The 21,226-nt window shown below is 42.2% G+C and overlaps 1 protein-coding gene across 1 annotated transcript in view; it reads right to left on the minus strand.

Moving 5' to 3' along the window:
• The window catches only part of LOC124274331 (protein FAM53A-like), a 79,940-nt gene extending 60,000 nt beyond the window's left edge, over window positions 1-19,940 (minus strand). Inside the window, exon 1 of the mRNA XM_046709691.1 lies at window positions 19,829-19,940. The gene's annotated coding sequence lies outside the window, so the exon portion shown is untranslated. The remainder of the gene's footprint in view (window positions 1-19,828) is intronic.
• Between the last annotated feature and the right edge of the window lie 1,286 nt (window positions 19,941-21,226).

Here is a 21,226-nt window from a genome sequence, read left to right on the forward strand (position 1 = left end):
CATCACATCTAATACTTCATCACTGAATTAAAACATCAGAAAAACAAGTAAATATTAAGTTGAGGTACAGGGTTTGACACAGATTAGAGGGAATAGCTGTCTTACTAACTCAACCCATGGTCCATGCCCTAGCACTGACAGCCTACTAACTCAACCCATGGTCCATGCCTAGCACTGACAGCCTACTAACTCCACCCATGGTCCAGGCCTAGCACTGACAGCCTACTAACTCCACCCATGGTCCATGGCACTGACAGCCTACTAACTCCGACCCATGGTCCGGGCCTAGCACTGAAGCCTGCTAACACCCAGGCCATGACAGCCTGGTCCATCGTTCTCAGCAGCTGACAGCCTACTAACTCCACCCATGGTCTAGCACTGACAGCCCTACTCGCTCGACCCTAGCACTGACAGCCTAGCACTGACGGCCTACTAACTCCATCCATGGTCCAGGCCTAGCACTGACAGCCTACTAACTCCATCCATGGTCCAGGCCTAGCACTGACAGCCTACTAACCCCACCCATGGTACATGTCTAGCACTGACAGCCTACTAACTCCTTCCATGGTCCAGGCCTAGCACTGACCGCCTACTAACTCCATCCATGGTCCAGGCCTAGCACTGACAGCCTACTAACTCCATCCATGGTCCATGCCTAGCACTGACAGCCTACTAACTCCACCCATGGTCCATGTCTAGCACTGACAGCCTACTAACTCCACCCATGGTCCATGTCTAGCACTGACAGCCTACTAACTCCACCCATGGTCCATGTCTAGCACTGACAGCCTACTAACTCAACCCATGGTACATGTCTAGCACTGACAGCCTACTAACTCAAACCATGGTCCATGCCTAGCACTGACAGCCTACTTACTCCATCCATGGTCCAGGCCTAGCACTGACAGCCTACTAACTCCACCCATTGTCCATGTCTAGCACTGACAGCCTACTAACTCCATCCATGGTCCATGCCTAGCACTGACAGCCTACTAGGAACTGATCATTGACTTTCCGAATATAAGTATCTGGGAACCTTCATTGACTCTAAGCTGAACTGGAACTCTAACACTGAAGCCCTATACAAAAAGTGTCAACAACGTCTTCATCTCATGCGTAAACTGAGATCTTTTAATGTTAACCCATCTGTGATGTCATCTTTTTATGTAGCATTTATTCAGAGTATTTTAACATTTTCCTTCCATTGTTGGTACGAGTCTCTCTCAGATCATCTCAAATCTAAAATAGACAAAATTGTTAACACTGCAAGTAAAATCGCTGGAGTAAGATTTCAATGTTTATCATCAATATATGAGCGGCAAATCCTGAATCAAGCTGTCAAAATCATATCTGACCGTACTCACTACTTAAATTCGGAATACAACCTCCTCCCTTCAGGCCGCCGCAACAAAGTTTCAATTGTGAAAACTAAGAGAGCCCATACATCCTTTATTCCAAGCACCATATCTCTCTTAAACAAATGTGAACATACCTAAATCAAAGAATTTATGTAAATATGTTTGGTATCTCTCTAATGTGTCAGTAGCTCTGCTGATGTAACACAAATTCCTGAAAAAGCATTAAAGTATTATTTTATTCTATTCTAACTCAACCCATGGTCCATGCCCAGCACTGACAGCCTACTAACTCCATCCATGGTCCAGGCCTAGCACTGACAGCCTACTAACTCCATCCATGGTCCAGGCCCTGCACTGACAGCCTACTAACTCCATCCATGGTCCAGGCCCAGCACTGGCAGCCTACTAACTCAACCCATGGTCCAGGCCCAGCACTGACAGCCTACTAACTCAACCCATGGTCCAGGCCCAGCACTGACAGCCTACTAACTCCATCCATGGTCCAGGCCCCGGCATGGTCCAGGCCTTAGCACTGACAGCCTACTAACTCCATCCATGGTCCAGGCCCAGCACTGACAGCCTACTAACTCCATCCATGGTCCAGGCCCTGCACTGACAGCCTATTAACTCCATCCATGGTCCAGGCCCTGCACTGACAGCCTATTAACTCCATCCATGGTCCAGGCCCAGCACTGACAGCCTATTAACTCCATCCATGGTCCAGGCCCAGCACTGACAGCCTACTAACTCCATCCATGGTGGTCAATTGAGGCTATTAACCATCCATGGTCCAGGCCCAGCACTGACAGCCTACTAACTCCATCCATGGTCCAGGCCCTGCACTGACAGCCTACTAACTCCATCCATGGTCCAGGCCCAGCACTGACAGCCTACTAACTCCATCCATGGTCCAGGCCCCACTGACAGCCTACTAACTCCATCCATGGTCCAGGCCCAGGCCATCCATGGCACTGACAGCCTATTAACTCCATCCATGGTCCAGGCCCAGCACTGACAGCCTATTAACTCCATCCATGGTCCAGGCCCAGCACTGACAGCCTACTTACCCATCCATGGTCCGGGACAGCACCGACAGCCTACTAACTCCATCCATGGTCCAGGCCCAGCACTGACAGCCTACTAACTCCATCCATGGTCCAGGCCCAGCACTGACAGCCTACTAACTCCATCCATGGTCCAGGCCCAGCGCTGACAGCCTACTAACTCCATCCATGGTCCAGGCCCAGCACTGACAGCCTACTAACTCAACCCATGGTCCAGGCCCAGCACTGACAGCCTACTCACTCCACCCATGGTCCAGGCCTAGCACTGACAGCCTACTAACTCAACCCATGGTCCAGGCCTAGCACTGACAGCCTACTAACTCCATCCATGGTCCAGGCCCAGCACTGACAGCCTACTAACTCAACCCATGGTCCAGGCCCAGCACTGACAGCCTACTCACTCCACCCATGGTCCGTGCCTAGCACTGACAGCCTACTAACTCCACCATGGTCCAGGCCCAGCACTGACAGCCTACTCCATCCATGGTCCATGTCTAGCACTGACAGCCTCCCTAACTCCACCCATGGTCCATGAGCACTGACAGCCTACTAACTCAATCCATGGTCCATGTCTAGCACTGACAGCCTACTAACTCCACCCATGGTCCAGGCCCAGCACTGACAGCCTACTAACTCCACCCATGGTCCAGGCCCAGCACTGACAGCCTACTCACTCCACCCATGGTCCGTGCCTAGCACTGACAGCCTACTAACTCCATCCATGGTCCAGGCCCAGCACTGACAGCCTACTAACTCCATCCATGGTCCATGTCTAGCACTGACAGCCTACTAACTCAACCCATGGTCCAGGCCCAGCACTGACAGCCTACTCACTCCACCATGGTCCAGGCCCAGCACTGACAGCCTACTAACTCAACCCATGGTCCAGTGCCTAGCACTGACAGCCTACTAACTCCATCCATGGTCCAGGCCCAGCACTGACAGCCTACTAACTCCATCCATGGTCCAGGCCTAGCACTGACAGCCTAACTCAACTCCATCCATGGTCCATGGTCCAGGCCCAGCACTGACAGCCTACTAACTCAACCCATGGTCCAGGCCCAGGCCTCCACCCATGGCACTGACAGCCTACTAACTCAACCCATGGTCCATGTCTAGCACTGACAGCCTACTCACTCCACCCATGGTCCAGGCCCAGCACTGACAGCCTACTAACTCAACCCATGGTCCAGGCCCAGCACTGACAGCCTACTCACTCCACCCATGGTCCGTGCCTAGCACTGACAGCCTACTAACTCAACCCATGGTCCAGGCCCAGCACTGACTGACTGACTGTCTGAGTTTTAGTTTTACGCCGCTTTTAGCAATATTACAGCAATATCACGGTGGGGACACCAGAAATGGGCTTCACACATTGTACCCATGTGGGGAATTGAACCCGGGTCCTCAGCGTGACGGGCGAATGCTTTAACCACTAGGCTACCCCACCGCCCCCAAATCCACTAAGACCATATTCCTGCTTCAAAAGACAATCACCATGTAATTACTGAACTACCACGTATCACTTAGTTACAGTGTTGTGAAAAACACAAGTGTTCACATGACGAATCATGGTGGTAAGTGGCCCTACTGTCGCTAACCAGCAGAAAGAATGCCTAGCAACCTTTTCTCACAACACTGCAGCTAATTTTAAATATCAACAGGAAATTTTCTTTTCAGTGACAATAGAATGGCCATGCCCTTTACCATTAACACATGGGCTCTTAACATTACCATCCGAATTTTTGCAACGCTTGCAAAAATCATTGATGAACTGTTGATGAATGCAGGGTTCAAGATACAAATGGGGGGGAATGTTGGGAGTCAGGGTCTTGTCAGAGACCACAAACAACCAGATAACACATGAGCAGATTACTACCATGAACCGCAGTGTAAGGTCAGAGAGTGTGTCTCTTCACATGTCTGAGTGATTCAGGCAAACACACACACTGCAGTATGTTGTAATATCCTGGTTCATGGACTGATAATTCATCACAACATCATATGAAGCTTATTAACCATTGTTCCACACTAATATCTTACATAAGTTCTACTGAACAATAGGGATTGAACAACCTCAGCCTGAAAGACACAGAGCAGAACACCAACACCAGGTGTGTGAACACTTTGGCTAAATGACTTGGGCTGAACAACTTGGGAGCTAAACAACAGGGCTGAACGACTGGGCTGAACAACTTAGGAGCTGAACGAATGAGCTGAACAACTTGGGAACTGAACAACTGAGCTGAACAACTTGGGAGCTGAACAACAGGGCTGAACAACTTGGGAGCTAACAACAGGGCTGGACAACTTGGGAGCTGAACAACTGGGCTGAACAACTTGGGAGCTGAACAACAGGCTGAACAACTTGGGAGCTGAACAACAGGGCTGAACAACTTGGGAGCTGAACAACAGGGCTGAACAACTTGGGAGCTGAACAACTTGGGGCTGAACAACTTGGGAGCTGAACAATCTTGAGCTGAACAATTAGGGGCAAAACAGCTTGGCTTAATGATTTGGGACGAAAAGCTTTGGGCTGAACAACTTGGGAACTGAACAAAACAACTTGAGCTGAACAACTAAAGGTGGAACAAGTAGGGGCTACACGATATGTGGCTGAATGGAGGAGACAGACTGACTGTTGGACTTTCTCAGTAATCAAGGATGGGCAGATGGTCGTTGCTTGTTAACTTTTGAGACTGTCCCTGAATGCAGGTCCTGATATGTGCACCAACCTAACCACTGCACTATTTAACCCTTGATAAGACTATTATACACAAAAACACACTTCCTGTTTCTAATGTTCTGCATCAAACTATGCTTTGATCACTCTTAACATGCTCAACAAAAACAACCAGGCATGCTTGCTGTGCCATGTAGGGAAAACTTGATGAATACGTCAATGAAACATCTACAGCAGTATCTATATTTGGGTGTTCTCCTCAGAATCCACTCCATTTTTCCTGTATCACTTGTAACACTTTTCAGACACTATCAATACAGTGTTCATGAATAGCGTCGGACCCTCGGACAAAACCGGCAGATTTGCTGTTGGTCCGATGGAAGTCTACAACCCCCAGCCCCAATGTCTGACTGTATATTTCACAATGATTTTCACTGAAGTTGTTATATATGACATGTGACACTTGTTTGCTGCTTATAAATTTTACGCTTGTTAATAAGTTAATACTTTCAATGCTAATTACAAGGAATGTTAAATCTGAATTGTGTGTTTATTTTTTCTTCTGTGGGTCCCGTGAATTTTCAGTGGGTCAGACAGACATCTGAAACTTACAGGACGCAATGTAATGTTATTTTGAAACATCATTCGTGAACACTGCAATATTCAAGCAATATAACTTCTTTAGGTTGTTGAAAATTCATCAGTGGTGTTCAATATTTAAGATATACCATGGCAGTAAATACATGAATCTGAAAAACACAAACCCATGATTGACACTGAGAAATGCCCCACTACAAAAGGGTACATTGAAAAACAATCTGCCTAACAACTGATCCATTTCATCTTCTACCACCACAGACAACCAGTGACCTGTCCCAAGTCCCTACCGGCTTCATCAATATCACAGCAGAGGAAGTTTAGTAATTGGTTTTTAACATTGTACCTATGTGGGGAATTGAAGCAAGGTTTCAGTTTGATGAACAAATATAATATTGTGCCAGGACACAATTAAAACCTCGAGAATCAAAGTGAAGCTGTGCTCAACAGGTGGTCAAACAAACTCTGAAATTACGATCAGCATGATCCGCCAATCTAAATGGAGTTCCATTTGAGACAAACCCTAAGAGGGCCTCTTTAACAAATCTGGTCAAAAAGTAGAGTACATCTCCTTGTCAAGGTCTTTGTGTCATCTCCTATACATCAGTTTATATCAAAGCCAACAACTAAACAACAACCTTGGATCATTTTTGAGTGATACATGTCACATTTGGTATCAATATTCATAAAATTGAAATCCAGATAAAATGAAAACGCTATATTTTTAAAAATTGAATATATCAAAATATTTCTGGACAGAAACTACTCTTGCTACACGTGACCTTTAGTCTGAGATCTATTTACAGTTATCTATGAATGGAAGAAGTCAGTGAATGAGTGAGTGGGCTTTTATGATGCCCTTTTCAGTAATATTCCAGCAATATCACTGCAGGGGACGCCAGAAATGTGTGGAATAGAACCTGTCTTAAGCCTGACGAACCACTAGACTCCCTCCACTGCCCCGTGATGTACATTATAAGGGGCTGATGAACCACTAGACTCCCTCCCCTGCCCTGTGATGTACATTATAAGGGGCTGACGAACCACTAGACTCCCTCCACTGCCCTGTGATGTACATTATAAGGGGCTGACGAACCACTAGACTCCCTCCACTGCCCCGTGATGTACATTATAAGGGGCTGACGAACCACTAGACTCCCTCCACTGCCCGTGATGTACATTATAAGGGGCTGGCCGAACTAACCACTAGACTCCCTCCACTGCCCTGTGTGATGTACATTATAAGGGGCTGACGAACCACTAGACTCCCTCCACTGCCCTGTGATGTACATTATAAGGGGCTGACGAACCACTAGACTCCCTCCACTGCCCGTGATGTACATTATAAGGGGCTGACGAATTCCACTAGACTAAGGGGCTGACGAACCACTAGACTCCACTGTGATGTACTAAGACGAACCACTAGACTCCACTGCCCTGTGATGATAAGGGGCTGACGAACCACTAGACTCCTTATAAGGGGCTGTACATTATAAGGGGCTGACGAACCACTAGACTCCCTCCACTGCCCCGTGATGTACATTATAAGGGGCTGTGTCAGGATTACACAGTATATTACAAGGGTCTACGCCAGGATTACACACAGCTCTTTAGGGGCTTTGCTGGCACTTAAAGACTGTTGTACTACTCAAAACAAGTTAAGGAACAGTCATAACTGTTAGGTTGCAATACCCACCAGCTGTAACTACAACTATTGTTTAATGATAAATAATAACAATAACTATAGTCTTATATAACTATAGTCCTCACGTTACATGTGGAGTGTTCTTCACCGAAGTTCCCTTTCCACATGACCAAAGAGGTTAACCCCGTCAGCAAGCTGACAAGGTAAGGATATCATCTGTGGGATTAAATGTGGATGTCCTTCACTTCCTTTGAGTAGTATATCGTAATATTAAAGGGACACTAAGAGGGGACTTAATACCTGTGGCTTGTGGGCATCGAACTCAAACCCTGCACAGCCATGAAGTTCTTCAACACCTGGACAACACCTGGGCTCCACAGAATTTGCTGCCACTTGCTGCCCAAAGAGAAATGATCACCACCTCACAGGGCAATGATCTGTATTGATTATTAATTTATCTCCCGCATTTTCCTCCCCCCGGCCCCACCCTCAAGGCAGTTGTACCTGTGTACCTTGAACAACAGAGGTGAGGGAAAGGTCAGCTGAAGTTAGTATCACCTTGATCACTATCTCAATACCTGATGGTCAGTTTGGGAACTGCAGTCTGTCACAGTGTAATGAAGGTCTTACACCCACTCAACACCTGTCTCAATACAGGTAGAAGACTGCAATTAAAAAACACCACCACCAGAGTTACATCAATCAATATCTTCATGTAAAGCTGATAATTGCACACAGAAATTCCACATCAATGACTGTGACAACAGTAAGGCATTCTTCAATAACCCTTTAGAATTAGGTGTACATGGTGAATGAGTGAGTTGGTTTAACGCCGATTTGAACAGTACTGTGGCTGTATTGTGGCAGGTGGTGTTATGCTCAGTGACAGCTTGTAGAAGTTTACCTGAGCGTAAGTGTCAGGTGCAAACACATGAAGGATCTGTTATTACCAGTCTCTTTCACAGGTTCAAGGCCACCAAGTGCCCTACAGAACATGCATAAGGGATGGGAACAATGCTGTCATATCTGTTTTCACAAAAGTGAGTGAGCTGAGAGTGAGCTTTTAGCAATATTCCAGCAATATCACGGTAGGGGGCACCAGAAATGGGTTTCACACAATGTACCCATGTGGGGAATCGAACCCGGGTTTTCGGCGTGATGAGCGAACCCTTTAACCACCAGGCTACCCCACCGTCCTGAGTGAGTGAGTGGGTGGGCGGGCGAGGTTTTATGACACAGTTTACCCAACCTGTAAAGTAATCACACCCGAGTGATAATCAATTTGTATCGATTCCCAACATGTGGGTTTACAAACAGTGTCAGTCACGTGACAGCTGCAAGTTGGTCCGCCCAGTTGGCTGAAATCACTGCATAAACAGTGGTTCAAGGATGTATGTCAAGGGGTCCTTTTCATAACCCTCTTATTAAAATAACCACTGAGTGTTATAGCTCACCTTGCAGGGGACACCATTGTAGGAGATTATTGAGATCAGTTGGATCCACGCAGCGGTTTGTGACAACTGGTCATCAATATAGGTAGTGTATGAAATAACCCCAAAACCCAGCCAGACATCAGGGCTGGTAACTTTAAAATGTTACCAGATCAAAATGGATTTAACTAGACCAGACACCAAGATATGGTGAATTTACTCAGACGTATGAAACATCTAAAACCTTTTACCAGACCATCGGGCTGGCTCGCTGTTTCCAAATTTAGGCCGTCCGTAAAAAATCTAGCCCGTCTCGGGCGGTCGGACGGGCCTTATTTCATACACTGATATAGGTCAGAGATCGGTAATCAACAGAATATCGATTGATTACCAATCAATGAATATAAGAGACGTAACTTTGAGCAAAATTGCCAAAAAAGTTTGAAAGAAATCGACATATGTCACATAACATGTGAATAATGATACTTACAAAATAGTGTTCAGAACATAAATCCAAAGTGGCTCATGGATAAAAATTTATCAATAATTGTAAACAATTCTTCCCAAATAGAGGTTTCCAATCATTAGTCTTTTCAGCCACCACTACTGTTTGAAGGTATGCTGTATATCTTCTTCAAAGACAAACAATGTTAGTTATATAAAAAAAAGATAAGTACATGTTTTGGCATACATTATGCAGCCTGGGACATGTTATTTCTTGGAGTACACCCTCTGTAAAAAACATGCATGAATAAGAAATAGGTAACTTCCCTGTATTCTTACACTGATAATTATTGAAAAGCGAAACAGCACTGTACTGCTTACTGTGAACTACTTAGAAGATTTTTCGGAGGAATGCACTTTGATACGGAAACAGGAAACACATTAAGATCAGTCCATTTGATGTACATAGCATACCCAGGGAAAACAGTGGGACTTGGGACCTGTCCCGTCCCAGAATTATGGAGACAGTCATGGGATACTTGTGATCTTTACAGTAATACCCACATGGCAACGTTCATGAGATACATCCGACATATTTTTTCCCAGATAAATGCAAGACCCAAAACTGCTCCCAAATATCAACACACAGACATTCATGAAATATCATATGTGAGAAATCCTGAATGAGAATCCCCAAACACAGACACTCAAGAGAAACATCAGACCTATCCTGCCCAATAATCCCCACACACAGACACACATGCGAAACATCAGACCTATCCTGCCCAATAATCCCCACACAGACACACACGAGAAACATCAGACCTATCCTGCCAAAGAATCCCCAAACACAGACACACATGAGAAACATCAGACCTATCCTGCCCAATAATCCCAACACACAGACACACATGCAAAACATCAGACCTATCCTGCCCAATAATCCCCACACAGACACACGAGAAACATCAGACCTATCCTGCCCAATAATCCCCACACAGACACACGAGAAACATCAGACCTATCCTGCCAAAGAATCCCCAAACACAGACACACATGAGAAACATCAGACCTATCCTGCCAAAGAATCCCCACACACAGACACACATGAGAAACATCAGACCTATCCTGCCAAAGAATCCCAACACACAGACACACATGCGAAACATCAGACCTATCCTGCCAAAGAATCCCAACACACAGACACACATGCAAAACATCAGACCTATCCTGCCCAATAATCCCAACACACAGACACACATGCAAAACATCAGACCTATCCTGCCCAATAATCCCCACACAGACACACGAGAAACATCAGACCTATCCTGCCAAAGAATCCCAACACACAGACACACATGCGAAACATCAGACCTATCCTGCCAAAGAATCCCAACACACAGACACACAAGCGAAACATCAGACCTATCCTGCCCAATAATCCCCAAACACAGACACACATGAGAAACATCAGACCTTTCCTGCCAAAGAATCCCCACACACAGACACACATGCGAAACATCAGACCTATCCTGCCCAAGAATCCCCACACACAGACACACATGAGAAACATCAGATCTGCCTTGCTGTGGAGTGACAGTTCATTAAGGTCATATCCCCAAGGATCATTTTCAAGAAGACAAAAAAATGGTAATTGAATATATACAGTCATGATCATCAGATCCTGACTATCGAGTAAGCAAACTGTTAAAACTCACACTATTTATCTGGCCCTCAACACAACAACTCTCTGTCACAGCCCACCCCCACATACACAGCCATTAAAGGCCTTTCTTTATCAGCCCTGTGACAACCAATACTGTCACGGGACAATTAATTGAAAGAAAATCCACTCGTTATTCTCCTTGGCATAAAAAGGTATAGAAAATAATCTGAATACTACCATTAACATTTACATTTGTACACAGCACATTGGAAATGGAAGACGTGTTATCTATAATCTTTCTGTATTTGTACGAACACCTGTATTTGTGAGATATGATCTTCAAGTATATTTACACATCAAACCATGTAGAGCATGTAGTCTGTTTATTTCATGCAGAGTGCTGGCCACCATTTCTTGTCACTGAGGAAGACTGTATTACTACGGTCTAAAAAGTTATCCCAAAAATGTATACTGGCTCAAGGCCACTTTCTAGCAAAAAGGGGCCAGACTAAAAGTCGAGGTTTTGTTAGGACACCACTGCAAAGCCCGAGTTAAGGAAAATTTCTTCACTCTTTTAAGTTCAGATTATTCAGAGTCATATGGTAAAACTAAAATCTACAGGAAATAATGCATTGATTCTGTTTGAAGTCATTAAAATCAAAGTTAAAATACCTTTAAATGTAAGACTGAGTGAGTGTAGTTTTACGCCACTATTAGCAATATTGCAGCATTAGCATGAGGGGGGACACCAGAAATGGGCTTTACACATTATACCCATGTGGGGAATCAAACCCGGTGTGACAAGTGAACGCTTTAACGACTAGGTTACCCCACCAGCCCTTTTAAATGTAAGAATATGAAAACCCAGGTCACCATCAGAAGTGTTTCACTTTCCAACAAATCTGTATCAGTGAGTGAGCATGGTGAGTTGGGTTTTACGTCGCTTTTAGCAATATTCCAACAATATCACGGTGGGGCACACCATAAATGGGCTTCACACATTGTACCCTTGTGGGAAATCGAACCAGGGTCTTGGGCGTGACAAGCGAACACTTTACCCACAAGGCTACCCTACCGCCCCTGAATCTGTATCAAGACTGGCTCCATGAAGTGACAACCAATCTGCTACACTTCGACTGTCATATTTTGCTCACATACAGCAAAGAGGCCGTCTGAGAACGACCCCACTGATCGGCTTCGGACTCCATTAACCACTAGACCAGTATATCAGCATCAGATTCCTTGGAATGGTGTCCCAGCAGCGGAAGCATGGAAAGTGTAGAATTCCATTACACTTCAACGTGATATTTGGGGCATCCTGTCATGAAACAGTTCTGGGATGAGCAGAAAATGTGATTAGGGATGACCTCCTGCAAATCACAGTTAAGAGTTTACAAGAATTTGTAAATATATATTGTACAGTAAAAAAGTAAAAGGAATTCTATCCATGATCCTGACAAGCCTGAGTACAAACCTCAACTGACGTAAACGATGCATCCCACAACCCAATTATCCCATTGACCCTTTACCAACAGATAAACTCTCAGTTTTACAAGCAGTAATAACACTGACTGACTGACTGAGTTTGGTTTTACGACGCTTTTAGCAATATTCCAGCAACATCACGGCAGGGGAACACCAGAAATGGGCTTCACACATTGTACCCATGTGGGGATTCGAACCCGGGACTTCGGCGTGACGAGCCAACGCTTTAACCACTAGGCTACCCCACCGCCCCCAGCAGTAATAACAAGAGTAGTGGACACTGATGGTAGACATGGTGGAGGTATTTGTCAAACATTTAGACACCACCTTGTATCTGTTCTAGCATTAGGTCATGTCAAGATTCATGTAGATAATGAAACACTAAAGGTCATGGCATTTTCAAAGCTGTCCACTTTACTCAAGGTTGTTTTAGCTTGATTATCAACTCTAGTTTGTCAGACCTAAAAAGCAGTTTGAATAATAAGTAATTTTTTCAACAAGATTTGATTTCACAATCAACAAGAATTAAGTATATCATCAATCTAATACTTTTATCAACAACTAAACGCCTCTGTCATTTTAAGGCCTTTTAAGCTATTATGATTTTCAAGGTTTTCAAGGCTGTCACCAAAATTCTACGTTTTTCAAGGACTTCAAAATTCAAGGCCTGTATTACCTTTTCTGTGTCAAGGTAATGCTGACTTTAATAAATAATAAGACTACAACTGGGATTCTTAAAATATTATCCTGACATTTTATTGAACTTACAAACTTTACAATAAAATGTCTTTGGTATAGCACCAACCATCAATCAAAACTGACAACAAATTTTGCATCTTGTGGAGTGGGCATGGACGTCTACTTCTAAATGTGTTATGAAAGCAGACGTCAAACAGGTGCCAAAGGGTGTCACTGATCAGTTTTAGCATCAATGCACAGATTCACAGGTATCACAGAATTATCGACATATTATGTCAATAAATAATACGTTATTATTCTACATGCTATTTGTAAAATGTTTAAAAATTGAATGTTCTGCCTTCTTACTGTCCAACTTAACAATGGTAAACCCACGTAGACATTTCTGCGACAGTAAATTAATCATTTAATTTCAAGTATATAAATACAGTAATGATGTTAAAAATTTCCCAATTATACAACTAAATTTTGACTCAAGTAATTATTGAGTGAGTGAGTGAGTATGGTTTTACACCACCTCTAACAACATTCTAGCAATATTACAGAGGGGGGAATCGAGCCCGGGTCTTCAGCGTGATAAGCTAACACTTAAACCACTAAGCTACCTACCAACCCAAAGAAATTATTGGCATTGAGTATAACAACGAAAAGTTTTCTTTATATCTTCCAAAATCATCCGATAAGTTCTTCTCAATCAATCTATAAACTACATAAGCTGGTTGGGTGACCTGAAAGAAATGTAACCTTAATGGCACAATCAGTTTACGTCGGGGCACTTCACGCATGCAATAATTATTCAGCCTCAAAAGGGTGTCATGCCAGTATGCCATGGGGCTAGCATGTCCTCTTTATCCCAGCCTATAGTATGCATGACAAGTTAACTGTTGGCTCTTCTGAACTATAACGGACCCAACAGTAACTCTAGCTCCCTCTATTGTCACTTTACCACATTAAAATGCTTATCACATTAAAGATCCCAACCAGATTCAGTTTGCCGGATCACATGACTCGCCTGTCGACTGGGAGGTATTTAATAAACACATGCTTTTGTCATGCTGAATATGATAGCCCTAGGGCACTGGCCTTCAGACAGCTGCAGGAGCGTAATATACATTCCTTGAAGCATGATTGTAGTTGAACTAACAATACAAATAGCTAACACCTAGAACAGGAGAACAGTAGGAATGCTATTATATCAACTCTGAAACTGAACATTGGATATCATTTGAACCTCAAGATCCAGCAGTCATTGTTAAATGTGTAAAGAAATGTCACTGATGACATGAACACCATCTCCTAAAACATATTTCCCTATACATCCCACAAACATGATGCATTTGGATATTTTGTGTAACAATCAAGACTAGTAATATGAGTATCATATGTGTGTACACAAAGAGGACACGTTGATCATTATTACACTTATACCACAGCATGTCATCTTCGTGTGGGAGGGAAGGCAACATGATGCAGGTCTCACATATTTACCACTTTGCTGACAAATTTAGAAACATAATCAGCATGAACCACGATTCAAAACCACTATCATAGGGCCTAAAAAGATATATGCTGTGGTTCCGTTTACCCGACCGACCCTTGAGTTCTGGTGCCGACCCTAGTTTTTTTAAGAGGTATAATAAAATAAGCTTTCAGACACCATTGTTTGTTCCTGGCACCAACGGACATTGGTCATTCTGATAGAGAAAGTCAACATGATGGCCACAAGATTGATTGAATAAACAATTACACATTGATAAATGTATTATTTGTTCATACTTTACTTCTAAATAAAAAAAGTGAAAAAAAGAATTCTTACCTACCTACCCTAAATTTTAAAGAGGTGTAATCAGAACCACAACATTGTTTTTGTTTGGCCTAGGCTTCTGGAGTATACAAGGGACGCAACTCAATGAACTGAAATGTCATAGATGGCTGTGTCACCTGTGCTCCCTGTATGCAAAGAAGATATGCTGTGGCACAGTGAGTGTAGAGAGGATATAGTGTATGGCAGATAGTGCATTTACAGTGCATACAAAGAGGATATTCTGTAGGAATACAGTGTGTATACAAAGATGACATACTGTGTGTCACAGTGAGTGCAGAGAGCATATACTGTAAGGCATACAATGTGTATACAAAGAGGATATGACACATGTCATACAGTGTACACATTTATATGTTATATCATATGGCATACAGTATATACAAAGAAGATATGCTGCAGGGCACACCGAGTATATACAATAATATGTTATATGGCATACAGTATATACAAAGAAGATATGCTGTAGGACATACAGTGTTTATACAATATGTTATATGGCATACAGTATATACAAAGAAGATTTGCTGCAGGGCACACCGGTATATACAATAACATGTTATATGGCATACAGTATATACAAAGAAGATATGCTGCAGGGCACACCGAGTATATACAATAATATGTTATATGGCATACAGTATATACAATGAAGATATGCACACCGAGTATATACAATAATATGTTATATGGCATACAGTATATACAAAGAAGATATGCTGCAGGGCACACCGAGTATATACAATAATATGTTTTATGGCATACAGTATATACAAAGAAGATATGCTGCAGGGCACACCGAGTATATACAATAATATGTTATATGGCATACAGTATATACAAAGAAGATATGCTGCAGGGCACACCGAGTATATACAATAATATGTTATATGGCATACAGTATATACAAAGAAGATATGCTGCAGGGCACACCGAGTATATACAATAACATCTTATATGGCATACAGTATATACAAAGAAGATATGCTGCAGGGCACACCGAGTATATACAATAACATCTTATATGGCACACAGTGTACATGAAGAATACAGCAATACCCAGGATGTACATTATACATTCTCCTGTTAATGCCTTGCCCTTGAAAAATCTATTACTGAGTCCTAAAGCTTCACAAATACATGAGTCCTAAAGCTTCACAAATACAGGAGTCCTAAAGCTTCACAAATACAGGAGTCCTAAAGCTTCACAAACACAGGAGTCCTAAAGCCTCACAAATACAGGAGTCCTAAAGCTTCACAAACACAGGAGTCCTAAAGCTTCACAAATACAGGAGTCCTAAAGCTTCACAAATACACAAAGCTTCACAAATACACAGAGTCCTAAAGCTTCACAAATACATGAGTCCTAAAGCTTCACAAACACATGAGTCCTGAGTCCTAAAGGAGTCCACAAAGCTTCACAAATACAGGAGTCCTAAAGCTTCACAAATACAGGAGTCCTAAAGCCTCACAAATAAAGGAATCCTAAAGCTTCACAAATACATTGACCAAAGTAAATCCAATTGGGCCTTAAGAGTTAATCATCTGGACATTGCCCTGCCAGACCTCAAAATAATCAACAAAAGCTATGCATGACTTAATTTATGGAAAACTTTGGAAACAGTAATAACCTTGTTGCACCAGACACAGATGGCAGTGCAAAATATAATTACATGTTATGCTTGGATTTTGATATTGATGAATTAGAACAGAATCATAATAGAATTTTTCTGGGTCTGATAAGCTCTTTTTTTCTCACTTCATAAAAATTCATAACATGAACAGTAACAGATGGCCAGTTCACAGGGCTCGATTTAAGAGATGTTAACCTACAAACCAGGTGCAACCTAAGATTACATAGTTGCACCAGTCAAATTCCAGTTTTTGCTTTTATTGCAATATGTAATGTAAGAAATATGGTATTTAATTATTTAGATGTTTTATTGTGAGTTTACCCATAAGTTGCACCAGGTGCAGAAGTTCAGCTAATAGCTAGATTGCTGTTGCACCAGTGCAAGTAACAAAGTCGAGCCCTGGTTCATCATCATTCTGTTCTCCAGCTGAAGTCTGTGTAACAGTCATTCAACCTCATGAATTCGTAATCCCTGCTCCAAGCCAGTTCATCATCATTCTGTCATAAGTCTGTGTAACAGTCATTCAACCTATGTTCATGAAGAGATCGCAATCCCTGCTCCAAGCCAGTTCATCATCATTCTGTTCTCCAGCTGAAGTCTGTGTAACAGTCATTCAACCTATGTTCATGAAGAGATCGCAATCCCTGCTCCAAGCCAGTTCATCTTCATTCTGTTCTCCAGCTGAATCTGTGTAACAGTCATTCAACCTATGTTCATGAAGAGATCGCAATCCCTGCTCCAAGCCAGTTCATCATCATTCTGTTCTCCAGCTGAATCTGTGTAACAGTCATTCAACCTATGTTCATGAAGAGATCGCAATCCCTGCTCCAAGCCAGTTCATCATCATTCTGTTCTCCAGCTGAATCTGTGTAACAGTCATTCAACCTATGTTCATGAAGAGATCGCAATCCCTGCTCCAAGCCAGTTCATCTTCATTCTGTTCTCCAGCTGAATCTGTGTAACAGTCATTCAACCTATGTTCATGAAGAGATCGCAATCCCTGCTCCAAGCCAGTTCATCATCATTCTGTTCTCCAGCTGAAGTCTGTGTAACAGTCATTCAACCTATGTTCATGAAGAGATCGCAATCCCTGCTCCAAGCCAGTTCATCATTCTGTTCTCCAGCTGAAGTCTGTGTAAAAGTCATTCAACCTATGTTCATGAAGAGATCGCAATCCCTGCTCCAAGCCAGTTCATCATCATTCTGTTCTCCAGCTGAAGTCTTCGTTATTTGAACAGCAAACTATTGGCATGCGCTGGGTGCAAGTTAGTATAAAATTAAGGTTGCAGTTTGCAGTTTCAGGGTACACCAGTTCCGGTTCTTGATGCTTAGCCTGTTATTTGTTTGATTGTTGGATGCAGCAGTCTGAAAGTTCCAGTAAAATATCCAGTCTGGACAAGACAATCCAGTGATTGACACAATGAACACAGGATGAACTCCATGAAAAATGACAAAAACTCCTAACAAACTTTAAACACAAGTTCCTGGGGATTCAAGCCAGGCATAAGATAGAGACTTTGGACCACATTACTTTTCAATATGTCGCGCACTGATGACAAAAACATGTTTCATTTCATTTCTTAAAAGTCACGAGGCTAAAACTGGTTTCAAAGCTAGCCATGCATATAGGTGGCTCATCAATATCTGCTACCACTGCAAATGTATTTGAATATTTGTATACGGTGGCAGCTCGGCTCACAGACAAGAAGATAACAAATCTTTACCCTGTACTAGCAACTAGGTGATGTGAAATGGGGGTCAAAGTCACAGTCGAGATTATCTCCCTCATATAGTGATGTGTGTGGATTCTTGCATTAGTATGGAATAATTCCTGTTTTTCAGTGCCAGCCTGACTGACATCCTGGTACAGTTTAACAAGGGGTGAGTGAGTGAGTATGGTTTTACACGCTTTTAGCAATATTCCAGCAATATCATGGCAGGGGACACCAGAAATGGGATTCATACATTGTACCCATGTGGGGAATAGAACCTGGGTCTTTGGCATGACGAGCAAACGCTTTAAACCCAAGCTACCGCCCCCCTTTTGGTATGATGTGGGTGAGATTGGTTTTATGCTGCTTTTAGCAATATTCCAGCAATATCACAGTGGGGGACACCAGAAATGGACTTCATACATTGTACCCATGTGGGAATCAAACCCGGGTCTTCAGTGTGTGCACGCTTGTGCAGGATTGATGGATGCGTGGGTATGTTTTGCAAATTTGCCATGTTGCACTTTGTCATGTGACAATCGAAATTCATTTAATACAATTCAATTGATCAGCCTAATTTACTCTTGCATTACGTACATTTATTGAGGGTGATTAACTGAAACCGATATAACATAATCTTGTTAATCATATAATTATAATATTTCCAATCATGAACACCCCTATCAGGTTATTTAAGATTTTCAAGGAGATTTATACATATGTATAATCGTTACAATATACATTTTATATGGATCTTACGAGGCATATTCAATAGCCACAATCTGTCATTGACCAAGAAACTTAGACAAAAGATAAAAATATTAACCCATCTTAAACCTTGTATGTATGAAAATAAAAGTGATCAGGTTAGGTTATTGCGTCTATCAAAATTAAAATAGCATTGATCACTATTGACCAACTGGTCTGCATGGCGTGATACACTCACTTGTACATCACCATGACGCCATGTAGACCTCATATTCTGCTACTTTATGTATTACCTAACAATGCAAAATGTTTCATATGACAGCATGTCAAGGTGACCCTCCACAAAGATGCCTCAAATTGACAAGGCAGTCTCACATGTCACTGAAGTGCAGATGATTTCTGAGTGACATAACACACTTTCACAAAGTAAAGAGGGATACATATATTAAGGTGGAAACTTTCACTTGACAGTCTAGAAATTAATGTGCATTCCTAACTGTGGAAAAAAAGTACATTTGAAACCTAATCAATCAAACTAAGTGCCTTTTAATGTCATTTTCTTTTGATAAGTGAAATACATGGTTTTCATTTAAACAATTATATCCTGACAACACATGAAATCTCAAGCTTGATAACTCTGTTCTAAGCTTCTGAAACAGGAAGCAGTAATTATTTCTCTTGAAACAAAATCTGCCACATTGTGGGGTCTCAAATTTTAGTGTGCAGCTCTCAGAAAGCGCATTGACACACATTGGTCTATTTATAGAGCAGTTCCTCTAAGCAGATGAATGGAAGTGGTTCAGTGAGGGGAAACAGCACAATGGGAGGATAGTTGTCGCATAACATCCAACTAAATAAAGTATTGGGGGGCCAATACTCACTTCTACTTTGATGCGACCCTTTGGACGCAGATTTTCACCATTAACAGTCAGGTTTCGCCATCAAACACCTGCCCGACGTGCAGCTCCCATGCAGCTATGTCGGTGAATGCACGGTGACGTCATCTGTCACTCAACCAATCAGGGCGGAGTTAAGCTGCACACCCGATTGTCGATTGAATGCAATTTGGCCGAGTGTCAAAAAGCGTCGTACCTCTTTTTTTAGAAATTCGATCCATTTCTTGAAACTGATTGTTGGTAGATACACCTAATCTGTTCAATTTTATTCTTTTTCTCTGAAAGTAGTGAACAAAGCTCGCGGGGATAGCAATGCCATTCCCAACCTTGACCCTGATGGCGGGAAATTGAAATTAACATAAATATTGATTGACAAACCGTTACGTGAAATAAGCGAGGTTGTCAATATCTAGTCTCAGAAAATACGTTAATGCCAAGGATAAATATGGGTTGGTTATAAGAAGCAAGTCATATATAGATCGCTTCTAATACAGATCAATGTCGGGTATAAAAGTAAAGTATTTTCAGTGCAATGAAATAGGATAACGGACCGCAGCTATATATGTTTATGTCACAAATAAATTATGAATAAATTGATATCTTTCACCTGAGATGCTTTAAGGAAACTGAATAAACAGTTTGACAAACTTTCTTCATTTTATATAGGCCTCTTCGACATTTACGTTTTTCTCATTTGTGGGTTGCTCATATTAAAAGTCACAAGTTCTAACCAGACTCAGTTGTATTTAAATGCAGTGCAAAAACATATTGAATAAATTTATATCCTTAGGCTAATTAAAATCTCTCGATTTTAATATTTTGCCGGTTATTCCCATATTCGTAATTCCTGTGATATATTCAGAGAGTGCACATGGCCTCATATTCTGTAGTTATGGTACGCCATGGCCAGTTATACTATGAAAACGTCTGCCTTAAAAGACGCGAGCAAAACTGGATAGCGTGATTTAAAAATAGCCCCAAAACATTAAGAACCACTTCGATTTAAAATAACGCACAAATTCGTACGCAAAAATAGTAATTAAAAATACGATCGAAATGAATTCAAGAACCGGAGGGAAGACATTGTATAAAGCAATGCAGCTGCATATCGAGTATGGCCTACAAATCCCAGTATCGGTGGAAAGTATTTTTTTCTTATTCGTTTCCCTGTTGTATGTATATGCATCAGGTGTTGAAACAACAAACATTCTACATTCACAGTATGTACATTCCGTTTAATGTACGGAAATAATTTTGACAAAAATAACTGACTATACAGTCGAGAATACTGAGAAATTATTTGCATTGCAACGGTAGATTCCTCCACGAAAAATTAAATTATGCATTGCTCCAGTTATAGGAACTGTACAGATGATTGAATTG

Source organism: Haliotis rubra, unplaced genomic scaffold, assembly GCF_003918875.1.
Source record: "Haliotis rubra isolate DU_JTF1 unplaced genomic scaffold, ASM391887v1 Scf19, whole genome shotgun sequence".
NCBI classification, from domain to species: Eukaryota; Metazoa; Mollusca; class Gastropoda; order Lepetellida; family Haliotidae; genus Haliotis; species Haliotis rubra.